The sequence below is a fragment of the Schistocerca cancellata genome, chromosome 1 (genome assembly GCF_023864275.1).
Source record: "Schistocerca cancellata isolate TAMUIC-IGC-003103 chromosome 1, iqSchCanc2.1, whole genome shotgun sequence".
NCBI lineage: Eukaryota > Metazoa > Arthropoda > Insecta > Orthoptera > Acrididae > Schistocerca > Schistocerca cancellata.
Genome location: NC_064626.1, coordinates 867,460,555 through 867,482,385, shown reverse-complemented (window position 1 = coordinate 867,482,385; position 21,831 = coordinate 867,460,555). Strand labels below are relative to the sequence as shown.

General features: G+C 39.8%; 1 protein-coding gene across 1 annotated transcript in view; it reads right to left on the bottom strand.

Annotated features, from left to right (window-relative positions):
- The window catches only part of LOC126162520 (proton-coupled folate transporter-like), a 67,642-nt gene extending 51,893 nt beyond the window's left edge, over nt 1-15,749 (bottom strand). Inside the window, exon 1 of the mRNA XM_049919094.1 lies at nt 15,679-15,749. The gene's annotated coding sequence lies outside the window, so the exon portion shown is untranslated. The remainder of the gene's footprint in view (nt 1-15,678) is intronic.
- Nucleotides 15,750-21,831: the final 6,082 nt, after the last annotated feature.

Below are 21,831 nucleotides of genomic sequence, written 5' to 3'. Positions count from 1 at the left end.
TAATAATCTCTATTTACATTCCTGTTCCACCCCCCATACTGGTTGTTGCCAGAGCCAAAACTTTGGTTATTTTCTCTTTCCAAGGCCCTATCTAATCTATCTACAAATTTCAGGAACTCTTCCATTGAATCGTCTGGTCCATGGACCAATTCCCACTGCAGTCTCTCTGGTAACCTTCTTTTTAAAACATCAATTTGTGTCATAATATCAAAAGAGTTATTCAAGTGAGCAAGCTTTTTCAATTGATCTCTGCAAAATTTTTGCATTCCCCCTACTTTCCCTCTATACACTGGTCCATTTAGAAATTCTGATTTTAATCTGGCTTGTATGGATTGTGACCAAAATTTGCAAATAAATTTAGCTTCAAACTCTTCAAAAGTATTCCAAGAATCATTATTCTCATTTGCCCAGGATAGGGCCTCCCCTTCTAGAAACCGTTTTCCTAACTTAATTTTTATGTTATCTGACATTCCTACCACAAACATATCCTTACATTGGTGAATAAAGTCAATAGGGTGCAGATTTTCACCAGGAAAGCATTTCACTTGGATGTGCCCATACATTGTATTTTGATTGTAAATCGTTTGATTGGACATCAATGCGTCCTCCAATTGTGTACATTTAGTGTGCATATTTTCTACTTTTGTATCTACATTAGTGGTATACAGGTTGTATTCTTGTTTAAGGTTTTCTGAAGTTTTGTCTATTCTCTGATCTAATCTTTCAACTTCAGTATCTACTCTGTTGTAGATGACAGCGATGCTGTCTGTGTTAGTATGTATGTTTTCATTTAAACTTTCAACTTTAACTTGAAATTCTTTTCTGAAGTGTATCAACTGTTCTCTAGTGTCCTTACTGAGGGTAGTTTTAATTTCCTCACACTTCTCATTGAGATGAGTACTTAATACATCAAAATTGAAACTTAACTTATCCAGTCTATCTGTGTTTTCTTTCAGTTTCACACTTATTTCTTCACTGGATTGTTTAAGTTGCGAGCTTATTTGAGTTGCAAACCCTGCTAGCCACTCTGTTAAGTTTAATTGTTCACCATCCCCTGGTTCAATTTTTACATTTCCTACGATCTCATCACTCTCAGGTAGAGACATGTTAACTATTAATTATTTTAAATGACAACAACAACAAAATACCTGGCTTTATGCTATGATGTCGTGATCGGTGTTCCTGTTGGTTTCTTCACTTCTATTCGGTTTTATTGAAGCTGAGGTCTTGATTGATGACTTCTGTTGACATAATCCAGACGTTAATCTTCCGAGCGGTGTGATGATGGTTTTTGGTAGTCGCACAAACACACTTTATTTATTTATCTATTTTTGACATATTTTCACTGTTGCCACACTACACAAATAAACTTTTTTGTTTTGTTTTGGAATGCTAAGCACTTACGAAATTTATCGCTGCACTATTATCATCGATGCACTTAAAGATCCCGGACGAGCCCCCACTTTTGTAATGGTCGCCTGGTCGTAGATATTGCTAATTGCTATAATCGCACTATTTCACTCCCATTTACGGAGCTTGTTAGCACTTGATGTTAGGTTGGCGCCATTAAAATGCATTGTAGTAATCACTGCTGCTTGCTGGATCGCTGCTGTGTCTAGATGTTGATGCTGGCTCATTACTGGTTGTCTAGGGTTAAAAACATGAGGTCCCGTGTTTTGTTTTATGTGCTTTTGATGATAAAGGATGAACGAAACCAACAAATATGTAAACTTCAAATATTTATTTCTCTGGTGGCCATCTTAATTCCACGGTCCACCAAAGACTATGCCACAACACCACTTCCTTTACATGTTCTTTGCATTGTTTATCCACCTCAAACAATAACACACTAACACACTGTACCAAAGTGACATTCCGACTGCTTCTCGACCCTTCTTGCTGCTCGAATTTATAACATTGTCAAAGAACTACTAAAAGGAGATATAGTTTACAAGTCACATGTACATCTGTTATCATAATTTGTGCAGAAAAGTTATTAATTTGCATCGAGTGACATAATTTAACATGTTATTAAAATGACAGACAGATTTGTTGACTTGACAGAATAATTCTTTGTTACAAAAAGTCCGTTTTCTAGAAGTTTGTCAATTGACTTCTCTAATTTGCATAAATAAGTAATTAACATGAATTATTAAGAAATACATTGGTTTTCGTCTAAAACAGGATTGATTTCGTGCATACTAAGTGAAACCGCTCCTAGTGAATAAATAGGTTTCACTGGGTGATTTTTATTTAAGGAGATCCAAAATACCTAAGTTGTACACTATTTTTCGTACTTCATATTAATTATTTAAGATGAACTCAGTGTTTTTACATGATGACATTTGCTGTATCAGTGATCAAGTGATATTAACTTTTGTGTGGGTTAGTTATTCAGTATAATTTAATGGGTTGACTGTTTATGGAGACATGTTACGCAATCATTGTTAACATACACAATAACTTTTCTATAATCATAAATACTCGTTAAACTGGTTGAATTTGGAGGGTATCGCATACTTCGGTACAGTAAAGCCTTTAATATGTTCCGTTACAATCTCGACCAACGCGAGCAGCAATGTCGTCATACGATAAACCGCAATCGCGATAGCTTACAATCCGACCTTTATCAAAGTCGGAAACGTGATGGTACGCATTTCTCCTCCTTACACGAGGCATCACAACAACGTTTCACCAGGCAACTCCGGTCAGTTGCTGTTTGTGTATGAGTAATCGGTTGGAAACTTTCCTCGCGTCAGCACGTTGTAGGTGTCGCCACCGGCGCCAATCTAGTGTGAATGCTCTGGAAAGCTAATCATTTGCATATCACAGCATCTTCTTCCTGTCGGTTAAATTTCGCGTCTGTAGCATGTCATTTTCGTGGTGTAGCAATTTTAATGGCCAGTAGCGTATGACTGTGGCCTTTCCCCTCCACCGGCGGTTGGCGGCGTTCCCTCTGCTGTCTGCCCCCACTCACTACGATCTTCTGGAACGTTGCCGTTCCTTTTCCCGTTTGCTGCGGTCCTGGGTGTTCCCTCTGTGGTCCGCGCCCACCAGACCTGCTCCTGAGTGTTCCATCTTCGGCCTGGTGCCTTTGGAATTGTATCGACTGCTCCTCAAAAAGAGAGGAAAAAAAGAACACTCGAGCAGCAGTCCCAGGTCGCACATGACGAAGGTTATGAGGTACGTTACCGAAATATCGTACAAATATGATGCTGATATCCGGTAGAACACCCGACAACCCAACATGTCATTAGATCACCGGGAAAGCTCGAAGAGTTAGAGAAAAAAAGAAATTTAACTTCCGTAACTCATTCTTTTGAATGTTTGCAAGAAATAAGCATTTACAAAAGATCGTATTGTACTGAGAGATGTTCGATACAGAAGCTCAGTTTTGTTTTATCAAACATAATTTACTCGAGTGTGTACTCTTTGAAACAGTCTTGTATGCAGAGATCCACATTACATTGCTTAAACCACCATCGTGTTTCTTTTCTTACTCTTTTCTCAGTTCCTATTTTCCGTTTATCTGCACAAACCTTACAGCATCTTGCTGTATTTTGTCTACATGCTGCAGCTAGAATCTACTTTGGGAAGTGTCAGCCAAACACCCTGTCTGCACTTGGTTAAGGCCCACCTTTTGAATACTGAAACACCTCCACACCGTCATGACTAGCTAGCTGCTTACCTAAGGCCTTGATGAAGCACACCAGAGATGTCTTTTTTGTTGTTTGTTTGTACACAACCAAACTATTCACAACTGATAAAGAAACAAGTGAAATAAAATCTTATTCCACCATTTCAGTGTCTTCCGACAGAAAGGATAATAGCTTACAGCACGTCGACCCTATCTACTCCAGTTTCACCCTTGTCATTGTCTATTACAACATCTGGTTTACGTCTGTCTACCTGTCCTTCTTTGCTTTTGGTGCTAGGTAAAGTTCAATTTGCTCGTAAATGTTCCTTCCTCTAAAACGTCATTTCCTTCTTCCTAAGCTTTACAGCCTTCATTTCATTAGGTAGACCTTTCCTGTTCTTCTTTACAGTGCCTACACCTAAGGTTTTTTTCTGCGACAGATAGTCTAAAAAAATAATAACAGGGCTTGTGCACAACCTCTCCCGTGTAAATGTAGTGTGCTTTGTCAAAATAATCTCCACACAACCTCCTACTTACAGACCAGACAGAGTTATCGGCAGTGTTTGCTTTACCTGTGTAACCTTCACAATTCAAAGCATAACCTGATGTTCGAGTCACACAATACATAAAGTCTGATTACATATTTATTTGGTTTATTTCTCATATAAACTCTAAACCATATTCTGTCTCTGAAGGAGCGTATTTGTTCATCAGTTGTAAGATTCATGTGTGGTTTGAAGCTACTCTTATATTTTGTGACAAAAGAACTGAAGGAGGGCCAAATTTTGTCCAGTGTATTAAGTCCTGGCTAACCTAACTTTAGGAATTTCGTGTTATCATCCAAGTGCAACATAAACAAAATGGAAGTGAATCTGTCTCCATTCATTAGCCTGCTTGCCAACGAACTATTTAGAAATACATCCTTTCACCCACAGTCATTTATTTTTGGCTACTTCACTACACTCATATCATCTCAGTATTGAAAAAACTGAGAAACATTCAAATTCATCCAGTTGAAAAGTCATACCACTAGCACTATTGAAGTCTGGTTAACTTTGGCTGATTGTCAGCTCTGGACCAGTTGCTCACATCGGTAATTACGTTTAATGATGTATCAAAACAAGCACCCTTATCTTCATTTGTCCATGAATGAATGAATACACATATAAACAGTTAAAAGAAGAGTATAAAATATTTTGAGACAATACTTGCTTTTACAGTAACATGCATATTATTTTGCAAAAACTTTTCGCAGTAATGTAAGTCCGTATTAGTCACCTGAACTGTTGGAATTTTCGCAAAAATGCGTCTGAAGGTTCGTACTTAATATCCACTTTAGAGTTTCGCTCCTCCATTCAGGAAGAACCATCCTAACAAAATACAATGACGCAAAGTGAACCATAAAGCGAACTAAGATCAAATCAGAGGTTAGGCGTCCATGATCACGCAAATCGATCGTGCGTTGTCCACAATGAAGCAGCAGACTCGTAGTGAGCTCTGTCATAAAGTACATAAACTACACTTGTCCCCAGTTTGAATGAAGAAACGTACAGTGTACTTTTTTCCTATTAAAAAGGACGGGAAGCAAAACAAGTTACGGCATACAGACTCCATTCAAAGAGCTGTGTTTGCGAGATCGTTATACGTACGGGCTGGGTGTGGAAAGTGGTAAGGTACTCAGTCGTTTCTGAATGACTGCCAGGTTATTATTGGGGTTGCTATGTTGCTGGTGTATTATGCACACATTTCACTAGTTCTTTAGCTACCTCTCCTATCACACTGCTACTTTTCAGTACATTAGATTCCATGTTCTTTAGCTTAGAGGTATTTCACTCTACTGTGGTTTACACACCTTCTGCCGTATCTTGCACCTGACTTATCGTCGTATTAAGTTCTTACACATCTTCTACATTTGCCGTCCCAAATAAGGTTTTGATCAAGGTCCCACCCGAACTGATCCACCCCCTCTTTCTACATATAGCTGCCTGCCACACTACTTCCATCACTTGCATCATCTGTGCTCTTGACTTGTCATACAAAAGTTTCAGCTCCGAGTATTCGTCGTTAATCTCCTTTCTGTAACTCCAGCCAATCTCTTGTTGCATGCGAATTTCATTTCTAACTTTCCAATTCTCAAAGGTTGGTATTAGTGACCAGTGATGACTAGTCAGCAATCCATCTGGTTGTTTGGAAAACGACACTCGAAAGTTCAGTGCTTAGTTCAGGATTACACTTTCCACTTCTACAATAACAATTATGCTTTGGAGTGTCCCTGCTGTTACGTCACCTCGTGGAAAGGAATGTGGTTCAATTCTCCTCATGAATAAGTCACGCTAATATCGTATTAACCACTGTCATACAATAAATATAATTCTGCAAAACAAAGAAGAAAATAATAACATAGAAATCTACACTGTAAATTAATAACTTGATCTAAGTTCATGTAGTGCCCTGTGCCTAGAATGAGTATCTGACAACATCTTCTTCTTAACCTTCCTCAGTTTTTGTTTTGTAGTGGTACTGTTACCAGAACCTGTGGTAAAGCATCTATTTCACCATCCATTGTCTTGACTCTACTAATGGGTATAGTGGACGTTTTGGTAGGTAACTAGATCTTCATATGGACTGGGGAGGTCATCTCTATAAAGTGATATCGGCCATTATATTTCGTTAAAAATTTCTTGGTTTTCCCTTTCGGTGTGTATGGATTCGTAAGCAACACCCATTGGCAAACTCTGAAATATGGAAGCCGACTTGCTCACTGTCCCACAAGTTCTTGGCTTTCCAATGCCTTTGTCTTCACTCGTTTTGTTTTTGCAAATTTCTTCACTGACTCGATGTCAGATCCTAACTTTGGTTTTAGTACATTGAAGGGAGATAGCATTCTGATATACCACCTTGTAGGTCAAGAGACCAATACTAGTATGAACTTTAGAACTGCACAGTGATAACATAACTACGAGTAAATTAATGTGCATGTTGGCCACTGATGCAGTGACTCACCATCTTTGATATTGTCCAGTGAACATATTTCGTACAGCCATCTGCTTGTGGATGAATAGAGTTCGTCTATAAATTGTGAACATGAAGTACAGAGCATAAGTATTTCATAAAATCAGATAAGACAATAGTACCCTGATCGCTTGGGAAGGTTTCTGTTACATCAAATTTAAGAACTGAATTATTCGCTAATGCCATAGCATCTGCAGCAGCTTGCTGTTTGGAACTGCTATCATATAAATCTCGAAAAATGGAAAATGATTGTTATGGTGTATTTATTACCAGCTGGAGTTCTGTTAAAAGGACCAAAAATATCAATCCATATAATTTCAAAGAGTCTGAACACCTCAGGCAACATTCCCAGAGGACTTCTCATGTGGCCTGCTGTCTGCATATTGATCCACTTCGTGTTTCCTGTATGCCACCGAAACGTTTCAGCTAATTTCGCAAAACTTTCTCTTTGCCCTGTTTACCTGACAAAATTGGTAATGTGCCAGCTGTAACACTTTGCCCAAAACAAACATAGGACCAGTATGTGCAGTCTACATAATGTAGATTTGCAAAGTAAGTCTCCATATGTTGTGAACTGTGGCTGTGACCAAAATTCCTGACACTCTATATCAGCTGCCTGTTCTCTTTGCCAGTTACTCACACATTTCACAGTATTTGCAACACTGCAACCTTGCAACCCAAAGTATATGCATTAGTATGTTTTCTATCAGGTTTGTGAATGACTGTGTAATTTAACTCACTCAACTTAACTCTTGTGTCCACATTGGGTTACCCAGGCAAGCTTTATAGCTATAACAGCCAAATTTTCAGGTGTATTGAAACTAGTGTACACAAGCTTCAGGTCATCTGCGTCTTTATAAACGGAATAATAAAAGCGAAATTTAAATACTTTCAAAGAAGAGTATTTAAATGGGGAGGAACGTAATGCACTCTCTAATCTATATTTGGATTGAGTAGGTAACCACATATCTACATTAGAATGGGTGTGAAGTTCACAAATGAAATATATAATATATCAATTGTTTTATTATTTACTAGACAACTGAGTAATAATACAAGAGGTATAGTCATAAATATGTGCAAAGTATATCAATTTTTTACTTTATGTGAAGATTAAATTACATACTGTTAGATAGCTACTAAATTTTGCTGCTCATTATAATGGAAAAATAAACTTGGAATTGCTATTTACTCACAAAGTCTACACACTGTTGTTGTGATGCAGTGTTCATAACATTCTGGTCTTTTACCATTTTTTGCAACTTTTTCTTGTTTTCCTCTTCCTTTGTTTGATTGAAATTTGCTTACAAATCAGTCACCAACGATTTTCAGCCATCCAGAATTATCTCGTTTTGACTGAGCCTCCACTTGTTCAGGAACCACAACCAGAGATCGTCCTATCATTCACTCAGCACCTGATTTCACAGAAAATTTGTTCAAGCAATTAGGATGTTATAAACTAGAGATAATGGAAGGTTTTCTCAATTTTTTTCCCAGATTCAATAGAAAAAGTCTGTATCAATGAGCAACATTTTTTGTTTGAGGATTGTTTTCTGTGTAAATAACATATGCCGCTAAGCAAGCAATATTCAGTGTGTTGTACAAAAATGCTAGTGGCCATCTCTGTGCCCTACTTTTTAGACTGTCCTGAGAACACAACTTCTCTGTAATATCAACATCCCTTTTGTGCTGTTATATTGATGTACATCTTCACTGGAACACATGAATACAGAAAACTGTTATCTTCATGAATCCATATATAGGCGACGCTTCTTGGTGTGAAGATGAGGGCTGAATTTTTGTCGTTATATAAGGCTTATCTCTTTTCACAGTACCAGTTATGGACAAATCCCAAGTCATCGACAGCCTTGTTAATGACAGAGTTGTGAAGAAATGGTCAGGGCCTATATTTCTGTGAGTACCTTTGAAATTGTTATGTAAATCTTTTACTACCCTCTCCCCTTGATTAGTTTCTCTTCCAGAAGCAGATTTATCTGAATAAATTTAGCCAGCTATGCGATAAGAATTTCGCATGAATCTCAAACACACCAAACCTTCAAGCGATATTTGGCTGGCTTTGAGGGCATGTACTGAGTAAATGATGTCTTTCCTTTGCTAGGAAAAAGCTTCTCATCAACAGTGAGTCAATCAGAAGGCATATAGTTTTTACGAAGATTTGAATATAGCATTTCAAAAATGTCAGACATTGCAACAGCTTTGTCACTTTACAAACACTGAGCCCTAATGTCTGCATAGTCAAATATTATAAATTTAATCATAGGAATCACACTGCCAACCGATTTCAGATAACTGTTTGGTACATTGGCCTAGGTTTCGATACCTATAATGATGGCTTCATTAGAATAAAATATTAAGAAACCCTATGAAATAATATGTAGAAAATTATGTTCGACAAAATTATTATTCAAGATGACAATTGTCATGGCATACAAAGGTTACTTACGTAAAATTACACTCAAGTCAAACACTGAAGCTAAACACGTTCAAGCCTTTGGCACATGTGCCTTGCTAGGAACAACATCAGACTGATCGGCCCAGTGGCTTACACTGCTGCCACGAAAACAATACGAGTTGCGCCGCCTGTCGCACGCGGACAGTGACCTATGCCCATCTGAGACACTACAACAGAAATATTTGAACTGAACAACAATTAAATATAAGAACAAAATATGAAGGAAGAGAGCTTAATGTACTTTTGAAAACACAAAGAAGTCGAGCAAATTAAGTATAGCAGAGCCATCTACTAGGCTCTACAGAAAATTTTATTACATATAACACAGGATGTTAAAGAATTCATAGGTCTACAAAAAATATTTTTTTAAAGTTGTTTGAAATTTGATAACTGACTTTTATGCATTTTTCAGTACTGATTTCAAAAATGCAATCCACTTTTTTTCTATCACGCCAGGTTTTCTCACAAAAAGGGAGTATTTTTGGGTATAATAACAAAATTTAAGCAATTCATCACATTTTTTCCAAAGTTATAATATTCTATTTCATTTACAAATAATGTTCTAAACTACATTTCAAGTACACTTCCATTTCTCTTTAAGCTCATAAGTCCCTTCTGTCGAAGCTTCTTTTATTGCTTTTCTGGCTGTGGACTCGTTGAGGATCATCTCTTTTTTTCATGCAGCAGTAGTCCACTATCATGTTGACGTTCCATCTTCCTTGATATTTTCTTTCCATTTCTTTGATGTCTTGATAGAATCCTTCGCCCTGCTCTTCACTTACATCACCAAGGTTTGCAGGGAAGTAGTCAATCCGTGGATGGATAAAATGAGCTTTAATGCTCATATTATAGCTCAGCTTCTTAAAGTTGTCGAGCATGTCTGCGACGATTGTCTTGTTGTTTGGATCTCTTTTGTTTCTGAGGAAACTGGTAACAACTAATTTAAAAGATGTCGATGCTGCCTATTCTTTTGTTTCTATTTTATCCACAAAGTTGGGACCTGTCATTAGTTTTCTAATGTCTGGTCCGACAAAGAATCCTTCCTTTATCTTTGCCTCGGATAAACCAGGAAACTGTTCTCAAAGATAACTGAAACACTCCCCATCTTTTGGCAATGCCTTAACAAATTGTTTCATCAGCCCCAACTCAATGTGAACTGGTGGATCCACAAGGTTTTTTCTCTCAACATTTTTAACCCATACCTGTAAGGTTTTTCTCAAGTACCAAGCTTTTTTTATGTAGTGTTGCTTTCTGCCTCTACTGCCCCATTCTCAGAGAAAGCAAGGGAACTTTGTGCAGCCTCTTTGTTGACCAAGCAGTATTGAAATCTCTTTTAAATCACCACGTAGTGCCCATTTGTGGTCTGAGTAGCAGAGTTTGCTTAAAACCGTTTGAAGGTTTTCGTAACATTCTTTTAAGTGAACCGAGTGTCCAACTAATATAGAAGCATACTTATTGCCATTGTGTAGTACTGCTTTAAGGCTTCTTTTTGAAGAATCAATAAAAAGTCTTCACTCATCAGGAGTATATTATATTTTGAAATGTGCCGCAAGTCCAGGAACATCACTGCAAAACACCAGGTCACCTTCTTGAGAGAAGAAAGATAAAATTCCTTTTCCTCGATAGATACCAAGAAAAGGATGTACCCGGAGCCAACATATGTTTATCTTTCAATCTAGATCCTAAAACCTCTGCCGATTCTTTAGAAAGGACTAGGTCTCTAACTAGATCGTTCAGTTCAGATTGTGAGAGTGGAATGGGATCGGTTGTGCCAGAATCGTAGCAATCTCTGCCTTCTTCACTATCACCTTGCTGAGACAATGGCTCGTGATCATCTATATCATCCAAAGAATTTGGAGGAGAGGGTATTGGTACTTCAGGTCCATGAGGAACAGGGCGAATGGCTGATTGAATGTTAGGGTAAGAAATATCCTTTTTGTTTTTCAAATTGAAACGTCGTACGTTGCAGGAACAAAAATAGCATGATGATGATTTTTCGGCTCCCTGCAAACCACTGGTATTCCAAAACGTAAGGACTGCTTTTTACGTTGAAACCATTGCCGCAGTTCTTCAACACACACTGAACAAACTTTGTGTGGGGCTCAAGGATTATCTTGATCACCTAAATTTACACCAAAATAGGCGAAATATACTTTTTCAACAAAATCGGAAATGTTTCTTTGTTGCTTTTTAACGGTATATTTACCACAAATGTAGCAGAAGCAATCTGGCGAGTTTATACATCCACTGGTAGCCATTGTCCATAAAACAACTTCAGAATACAAGAAAACAGTCACTACTTTATAGCAATAGTAACAATAACACGTGAACAGCACAGAGTGAAGATCTACTGGGAACTGAAGGACAATAGCAGAAGCTCACTGCTTGGTGATGACAGGGGAAGGGGCAACGCGACAGACAGGCACTGACATGAAAGTACTGCTGGTTTCTCCTAATTACTCTTTATTTTACGTATCAAACTCACTAGAGTGCTGAAATATCGAAAACAGCTAAAGCTAGACAAGAAGTTTGTGAAAGAACTGTACATGATGGCATTTTTTCACTATTTTCCCCTAAATCAGCGTTGAAAACACTATAAAAATCACTTAATAAATTTGAAACAATTTTTATTTTGCAGACCTGTGATATTTATACAAACAGCTGCAAAATCCAAAAAATATCTGCTTGAAGGTAACTTCAGTACTATACACCTCTGAGATTCGAAGACAAAGATGTTTCGGAACTAGTGGTAGGAAAACTTGGGAAAAATAGAGGAATAAAAGTTGCACAAACGATGGAATAAAGTCATTGAAACAATTTTTGTTACGTAATTGTAATTGTTCATTGAGGATGAGGCCAAAGTTCTTAGAAATATGCTCAAAAATCTCCAGCTCTTCGAGTACATCGGGCCTATGACCTTGCTTTTCATTATGCAAAATGTAAATTTCTTCATCACTTTTCGGTTTGTGACAGGAGATTGACAGATGATTAGCCAGAGCGGAATTATGTTCATTAGTGCCTCTTTTTCCCAATAAATGTTCTTATACCCGACACCGAAAGATCTTCCAGTTTGTCCTAGATAATCAACGGGAAACATATGAAGAGTGACTTTATGAAATTCTGAACTGTGTATAGGAGCAACTGTGGACTTGAGATGGTGAATAAGATTTTTTTACATGTTGTTGTTAGTCGAAAAGGTACTATGCATCCATATTTTTTAACTAGTAGACTACGAATTCTACAGGGAATAGGACCTAAAAATGGAATAGAAAAAGTTGTTTTGCACTCGTTATTGCCAGAATCAGCACTGATACCTGACGTAGTCACTTTAGCGTGAGTTTTAACTTTGAAGATCTTTTCAACTAGCGAGGAATCATACCTGTTATTAACTGCAGTAGTTTTTATTAAATTTATCTTTTCATTAAGCTTGTCAGCTCATAAAGGTATAGAAACCGCACGATAAATGGCTGAATGGAAAACTGCATTTTCACGGGAATGAGAATGCACAGAACAAGTGGGCACAAACTTATCTTTATTAGTGGCTTTTCGAAAAATATCGAAGAAAAGTCTGTCTTTGTCAATAGTAATACTAAGGTCCAAGTAACGAAGCTGACGATTGTTATTTTCTAATTCACAAGTGGAGCTGATTTTTCTTGAAGACTATTAAAAATTCCAAACAACTGCTCAGTTCAAAAATGGTTCAAATGGCTCTGAGCACTATGGGACTTAACTTCTGAGGTCATCAGTCCCCTAGAACTTAGAACTACTTAAACCTAACTAAGCTAAGGACATCACATACATCCATGCCCGAGGCAGGATTCGAACCTGCGACCGTAGCAGTCGCGCGGTTCCAGACTGTAGCGCCTAGAACCGCTCGGCCATCACGGCCGGCAACTGCTCAGTTCCTCCCAGGGAACCGCTGTATACGATCAAAATGTCCTCTACGTACAGAGAATACGGCAAAATACCAAGATCAGCAGCTGAAAAATTTCTGAAGAATGTTTGTTCCAGCAAATTAATGAAAAATAGCCTGCCAGGGGATTAACCGTTGCCAGGCCTTCAGGCTGATAGTATGGTTTGACACTGAAAACAGAATAGTTGTATTTTGCCACTATTCTTAACAAACGAACTAAGTCAGTGATAAGGTCATCAGAAATGTTTTTTTAAGTAAATATGTTTTCTCAACGATGTCAAAAGTTGTTTGAACAGGAACATTAATATGTAGATTCGTAATAACTACCGAAAACAATTTAGTATCTTAATCATACTGCAGATCTTTGATTTTACTGACTAGATTTTGACTATTGACAACATAATAATTTTTTCGAAAAACAAAGGGCTTTTCTATTTTTTCGTGAAAAAACTTTGTTAAGTCGTGTTGTGCACTATTCATACTGTTTCCAACGAGACGTATCAGATAGTGAATTTTATGTACTTTCAACCGGGAACGCAATTTTGGGGCCTGTGGATTCATATTAATAAGCTGTTTTTTATGAAACGGTTTAAACATATGCGTAGAGCTATTAATGGCATGTCTAATTTCTTTTTGTATCGTGGAGGTCGATCCTCATATAGCTCCGAAACACTATTCTCTTCAAAATATTTAAAGGTTTATACACATATCTGTTCTCAGTAGCAACGTTTACAGCATTCCCTTTGTCTGACTTCGTTAGAAGGGCATTGTTTTCTTTTAGCTTGACATCAGTAGTTTAATCATTTATTTGGAGAATGATGCACTAATTTACATAATTCCACTTTTGCTGGTCATCTGTTAATTTCCGTCATAACCTAGAAAATGTTGAAGCAGTTTCCATTTTGCGTAGCAAAAAGCAAGGTCATAGCTTCGACGTACTCGAAGAGCTGGAGATTTTTAAGCATATTTCAAAGAACGATGGCCTCATCCTCAACGAACAGTTACAATTACGTAACAAAAATTTTTACAGTGGCTTTAATCCACCACTTGCTAGTTCCGAAACATCTTTTTCTTCAAATCTCATAGATGTACACTACTAAAATTGCCTTCATGCAGATATTTTTTGGATTGTGCAGCTGTTTGTATAAATACTCTTCAACACCCTGTGTTTTACGTAATAAAAATTTCTATATGGCCTAATAGATGGCTCTGCTATACTTCATTTGCTCCACTTTTTTGTATTTTCAAAAATACATTAAGCCCTCTTCCTTTGTATTTCGATTTTATATTTAATTGTTGTTCAGTTCAATTATTTCTGTTATAATGTCTCAAATGGGCACAAGTCACAGGCGGCGCAACTCCTATTGTTTCCTTGACACCAATGCAAGCCACTGGGACGATCAGTCTGATTTTGTTACCAGAAAGTCACATGTGTTAATGACTTGAGCGTGTTTAATCTTAATTTTTGACATGAGCGCATCCGCTTGAAACTTTCACCAATGCTTTCTCATGATGTAATTTTACATAAGTAACCTTTGTATAACTTGACAATTGTCATCTTGATTAACATATTTGTCGTACTTAATTTTCTATCTGTTATTTTATAGGGTTTCTTAAAATTTCATTCTGATGAAGACATCCTTAAAGGTGTCGAAACTTAGGTCAATGTACCAAACAGTTATATTCAACCGGTTTTCTGCGTGATTCCTATGCTGAAACGGTTGTTGAGAGACAGCCAGATTTAAAATTGAAATCATAAATCTGCTTATCTGTCAAAATTGGTTGAGAGATAATCTTGCACGATACAGTGGAAATGCATTTGCTTTCCACATTTCCTTTGTGTTCTAGGGTGTATAATAATTATGTATAATAATTAAGTGTTATTTATTGTTGTGTATAGTAATTATGTGATATTTATTGTTGTTCAAAGCAGAGATCCGGCAGAAAATTCCTAAAGACTTATTACAGGTGAAGTGAAGATTTTAGAGACTTTGACACGCTAAGCCATAATTTTTGGAAGCGGCAGCAGTCGAAGACGGAGGCTGATGACCAGCTGAGTTTGCACAGCAGCAGTCAGCATTTCGATAGATCAACGACCGAGCATATGGGCAATGCTTCCACGAACAACCAGGACAGTTCGCACATAAGCGGTTAATGCTCCAAACACTGTCAGCATAATGAACTCACTTGTGTGACGTATCTGGCGATGCGGAGGAGGACAACAGGGCAATGCCCGACCACGCCAGCATAGAAGTAAAACAAGGTAAGCCGACACGTGTGTCAACATTGGTCACCTTTCTGCCCAACGCGAGAAGCATAGATCAACGACCGAAGAGTCAGTTGCCGCCCAAGAAACTTTGCGACATTGGCGAAAACATTGAATAAATACCTTCGACAAATGGGCATAAGGGGGTCCTTTGAGGGGAGAAAGAAGAGATGCAGTAACGTCACCTGGACGGACCAACTAATGGTTAGTCAGCGGACGTCATACTTCGCTGCAACGACTTAGCTACTACGCTGCTTGCAGAAGAAGATGTCGGTATCGCGCCAGTAGGTCAACGCGGAAGATGCCATCCCAGATGTCACCAGAAAGAAGTTTGCGTGGTACTTACCTTGGGACTGCAACATCACCAAATGAGTCACCTGTGAACTTAAATGTTGATGCGCTCCTCCAGAAGACGCCGAACCTGAAGGTCGCTGGTTCGATTTCAGGACGGAGCACTCCGCGCCACACCGTAGCCCTTGTTAATAACGCAACGAGCGAATTCAAAGAAAAAGACCGCGCCGCCGTCGCAGACGGTCACGGGTAAGGCACTGAACAGAATATACGCCCCCTAGCGCTTCGCTGCAACACGAACCGCCGCCGTATCAGCGGTCACTGGAATCCGCCCACTACGCCTCCGTGCCTGACCGTTGCAGCGAGGAATTGAACGATTTAAAACTCAATGTATTACCCTGTTTGTTTAAAGGGTCTTATGTGTCAATAAATGACTGATAGTGGAACCACCAATGTTTCACTCATACCTCGCCCACTGAGCCAAGAAAAGAGCCCATACCATCGCCCACAAAATTTCGCTCTCCTTCCCGCCATTCCTGACAAAATAACGACCTTTGCTCCCCTCTGTCACTGACGCTCAATATCTAGTGTCACAAAACGCCGATCCGCTACAGTGTGTTCAATGTCAAAGAATCTTATTTCGGTTGTAATCAGTATACCAAGATATGCATCAAATTCTTCAGTCGTTAATGGCTTCCACACTTTCGCTGCTCCTTCTGAATAGATGTTGTAGGTTGTGAATACATATCCTACCTTCCTGTCGGTTTCAAGTACTATTGTACCACACATTTCTTCTGTAAATATACTCTTGAAGGTGTCTTTTATAGAAAGAAGTTTTGTTGTACATGTTTGACTAGCATTTTCCCGCAAAATATTATGCTTCGGCAAATTTCTTGTCCCAAAAGGTTCCTCATACCATTTCGTTCCATCTGTACCGCATAGAATGCCTGCCAAAGACACAGTCACTTCACTGTTTTCGTCAGCTCTGTCATTTTCATCGCTACTGTTATCGTATGTTTCTCTTCCACCTTAAATATCACCACAAGCACCAGTAGCATCTCCAAAATCTGAAGCAGCAGCACCTTCTTTGCTTGGAATCCATTTGTCTGCAGAATCTTCGTCTCTGAAATCTGTAACGTCATTCCCATCTATATCAACAGTAGACAATAACTTCCAAATTTTCTCTTCTTTTACTCCATAGCTTAATCTGCTATATTCAGATTTAGAGAGTTCCAGTTTATCATCCATGAGAAGCCAGAGTTGAGGTTCACAGCAGCAAAGCTTACACAACAATGAACAGTTGATTATGTTGTGAAACAGCTGCAACAGTAGCCAGCAACAATTTTAATGCCTTGCTGCAATGATTTCTTACATACCCAGAGCTGAGTGTTGCCAACTGTGACTGTACGACAATAAATTCGTTGGGTTATCCCAGTAAGGTGGTTATATAACAAAGTATAATTGTTTGAGTGCAGACACAAGGGTTAACGCTCCCACCTGGTTAATTTGTTAGATGGATCTTTAAAACCCAATAGCCACTTCAAGAATGCACAGTCCATTACTACTTTGAATTCTTCTCCATATAGGTAACGTCTAAAGTATATGATCCCATAGATCAGCACTACCATTTCCTCCTCAGTGGTAGAGCAGTTGGGTTCCGCTCTGTTCAACTGACGAGAGATGTATGCCACAGGATGCTCTTTTCCATTAATATCCTCACTCAGAATTTCAAAACAGAATGGTATTGCTAGTGTTGCAACCAAGGACACGTTTCTTTCAGAATATGAACGCCTGTACTGGCTCTTTGGTTAACGTTTTCTTTGAAGGCCAAAAGCCACAATCACACTCCACTGACCACTAAAATTTAATCCTTTCCTTAACCAATGATTTTACGGTTGAGCAATCTGTGCAATATCTTTAATAAATTTTCAGTAATAATTACAAGGGCACAGAAAAAATTGTAACTGTTTGGTTGTTTGTGGAGCTAAAATCTCACAAAGCGTTGATATTAAATGGTATTAAATATTAAATGGGCATCAGTTCATACACTTTCTTCAGACATGGCATAAGTAGTAGACGTAAGTCTGTACAAAATTATACACTCCTGGAAATTGAAATAAGAACACCGTGAATTCATTGTCCCAGGACGGGGAAACTTTATTCACACATTCCTGGGGTCAGATACATCACATGATCACACTGACAGAACCACAGGCACATAGACACAGGCAACAGAGCATGCACAACGTCGGCACTAGTACAGTGTATATCCACCTTTCGCAGCAATGCAGGCTGCTATTCTCCCATGGAGACGATCGTAGAGATGCTGGATGTAGTCCTGTGGAACGGCTTGCCATGCCATTTCCACCTGGCGCCTCAGTTGGACCAGCGTTCGTGCTGGACGTGCAGACCGCGTGAGACGACGCTTCATCCAGTCCCAAACATGCTCAATGGGGGACAGATCCGGAGATCTTGCTGGCCAGGGTAGTTGACTTACACCTTCTAGAGCACGTTGGGTGGCACGGGATACATGCGGACGTGCATTGTCCTGTTGGAACAGCAAGTTCCCTTGCCGGTCTAGGAATGGTAGAACGATGGGTTCGATGACGGTTTGGATGTACCGTGCACTATTCAGTGTCCCCTCGACGATCACCAGTGGTGTACGGCCAGTGTAGGAGATCGCTCCCCACACCATGATGCCGGGTGTTGGCCCTGTGTGCCTCGGTCGTATGCAGTCCTGATTGTGGCGCTCACCTGCACGGCGCCAAACACGCATACGACCATCATTGGCACCAAGGCAGAAGCGACTCTCATCGCTGAAGACGACACGTCTCCATTCGTCCCTCCATTCACGCCTGTCGCGACACCACTGGAGGCGGGCTGCACGATGTTGGGGCGTGAGCGGAAGACGGCCTAACGGTGTGCAGGACCGTAGCCCAGCTTCATGGAGACGGTTGCGAATGGTCCTCGCCGATACCCCAGGAGCAACAGTGTCCCTAATTTGCTGGGAAGTGGCGGTGCGGTCCCCTACGGCACTGCGTAGGATCCTACGGTGTTGGCGTGCATCCGTGCGTCGCTGCGGTCCGGTCCCAGGTCGACGGGCACGTGCACCTTCCGCCGACCACTGGCGACAACATCGATGTACTGTGGAGACCTCACGCCCCACGTGTTGAGCAATTCGGCGGTACGTCCACCCGGCCTCCCGCATGCCCACTATACGCCCTCGCTCAAAGTCCGTCAACTGCACATACGGTTCACGTCCACGCTGTCGCGGCATGCTACCAGTGTTAAAGACTGCGATGGAGCTCCGTATGCCACGGCAAACTGGCTGACACTGACGGCGGCGGTGCACAAATGCTGCGCAGCTAGCGCCATTCGACGGCCAACACCGCGGTTCCTGGTGTGTCCGCTGTGCCGTGCGTGTGATCATTGCTTGTACAGCCCTCTCGCAGTGTCCGGAGCAAGTATGGTGGGTCTGACACACCAGTGTCAATGTGTTCTTTTTTCCATTTCCAGGAGTGTATTTGTCAATACTTAGCATAAGATGCTCTTTGTATATTGAATACTTCTTCCAACAGTTTCACATTTTCGTCCATACCTTGTGAAAAAACTATCATGTCACTGAAATACACCATGTTCCTAGGCTTCAGGCGATCTGTAACTCCATTTAGCAGTCTTGCAAACGTGACTGGCATATTTTTAAACCCAAATGGCATGCAGCAGTATTGTAACTGCTCCCATGATACCGAAAAAGCTGTTTTGGTCTATCTTTTGGTATACATCCAGCTGGTGGTACCTGCTACACAAATCCGTTGTAGACAACTACTTGCATCTGCCAAAACAGTCAAGTATCTCTGTAATATTAGGTATTGGATAGGCTTCATTGGTGGTTAAGCATTCAAATATCTGTAGCCACAACAAAAGCAATATTTTTTGGTGCCACCTGTTGACTTTTTGGGATCAGGACAACAGGTGCTCCCTTTGGACTATCACTCATTTCTGTAATATCTTATGCCAGGTGTTGGTTGATGAATTTTTCCATGAGCGGTTGTAAAGTCTTTAGTATGTGATTTGGCTTCCTATAAAATGGAGCAATATTTCCTATTGGCATCTAATGCTGGGTAGCATGAGCCATGGGTAATGGACCCTATGCATTAAACAAATGCTTTAACTGTAACAACAGCCCTTCCAAAACTTGCCAGTCACCGTCTTGTTACTTCATAACACAGAATCACTGATGGTATACTTTTGGTTGTGGTCAGTATCTGACCTATCTATATCCTCTCCCTCCAAAATATCCTATGTGGTGATCAGTATGCCCTTCAGTGGACTCATCTTGACAATATCACGCTAAACGGAACCATATATTCCTCGTTTACATTACTTATGTGTACTACACTTCTATGTACAAAATAATGTGTTGTATGCAAATGTTCATTATTATCAATTCGTTCAACCATGTATAACATTTCCTGTGGAAAGTCTATGCCATAGATACCCAAATTAATTTCCCTGTGTCTGACGGCACAAAATCATTAGAATCCATCTTCAGCTTGTGTGTGTGCAGTGTAGTCGGCAACACATCCACAACTGGTGTGCCATGTAACATTGCCTCGCTTGCAGTGGTGTCATCCTGTAGAAATAAAGATTCCCAAGTTCAACTGTATGCTGTGAAAGATTGATTTTGGAAAGATATTTGGTGCAGAAATCAAGTCGAAGAATAAGAATACCCCTGCCCCTTGTAGCGGCACCACCGTTTAGCATAAGGGAAGTTAGTTTTGTGCGATATTTGGAGCATGAGTTACAGCCAGGTGCGGGCCGGATTGCAGTAAGTTATGCATACGCATACGCATACTCTACGCAAGCAAAGGGAACTTCACAGCAAACGTAAACATAGCCAAAGCCTTGCAGACAAACGAAAATTACACGAAGCGAAAGGTAGTGTGAGGAGGGCTAGGCGGGAGGTGTTCAACGAATTCGAAAGTAAAGTTCTGTGTACTGACTTGACAGAAAATCCGAAGAAATTTTGGTCTTATGTCAAAGCGGTAGGTGGATCAAAACAAAATATCCAAACATTCTGTGACCAACATGGTACTGAAACAGAGGATGACAGACTAAAGGCCGAAATACTAAACGTCTTTTTCCAAAGCTGTTTCACAGAGGAAGACTGCACTGTAGTTCCTTCTCTAGATTGTCGCAGAGATGATAAAATGGTAGATATCGAAATAGATGACAGAGGGATAGAAAAACAATTAAAATCACTCAAAAGAGGAAAGGCTGCTGGACCTGATGGGATACCAGTTCGATTTTACGCAGAGTAAGCGAAGGAACTTGCCCCCCTTCTTGCAGCGGTGTCCCGTCAGTCTTTAGAAGAGCGTAGGGTTCCAAAAAATTGGAAAAGGGCACAGGTCATCCCCGTTTTCGAGAAGGGGCGTCGAACAGATGTGCAGAACTATAGACCTGTACCTCTAACGTCGATCAATTGTAGAATTTTGGAACACGTATTACGTTAGAGTATAATGACTTTTTTGGAGACAAGAAATCAACTCTGTAGGAATCAGCATGGATTTCGAGAAAGACGATCGTGTGAAACCCAGATCGCGCTATTCGTCCACGAGACCCAGAGTGCCATAGACACGGGTTCCCAGGTAGATTCCGTGTTTCTTCCGCAAGGCGTTTCATACAGTTCCCCACAGTCGTTTAATGAACAAAGTAAGATCATATCGACTATCAGACCAATTGTGTGATTGGATTGAAGAGTTCCTAGATAACATAATGCAGCATGTCATTCTCAATGGAGAGAAGTCTTCCAAAGTAAGAGTGATTTCAAGTGTGCCACAGGGGAGTGTCGAAGGACCGTTGCTAATCACAATATATATAAATATATATAAATGACCTTGTGGATAACATCGGAAGTTCACTAAGGCTTTTTGCGGATGACTCTGTAGTATATCGAGAGGTTGTAACAATGGAAAATTGTACTGAAATGCAGGAGGATCTGCAACGAATTGACGCATGGTGCATGGTATGGGAATTGAATCTCAATGTAGGCAAGTGTAATGTACTGCGAATACATAGAAAGAAAGATCCTTTATCATTTAGCTACAATATAGCAGATCAGCAACTGGAAGCAGTTAATTCCATAAATTATCTGGGAGTAGGCATTAGGAGTTGTTTAAAATGGAATGACCATATAAAGTTAATAGTTGGTAAAGCAGATGCCAGACTGAGAGTCATTG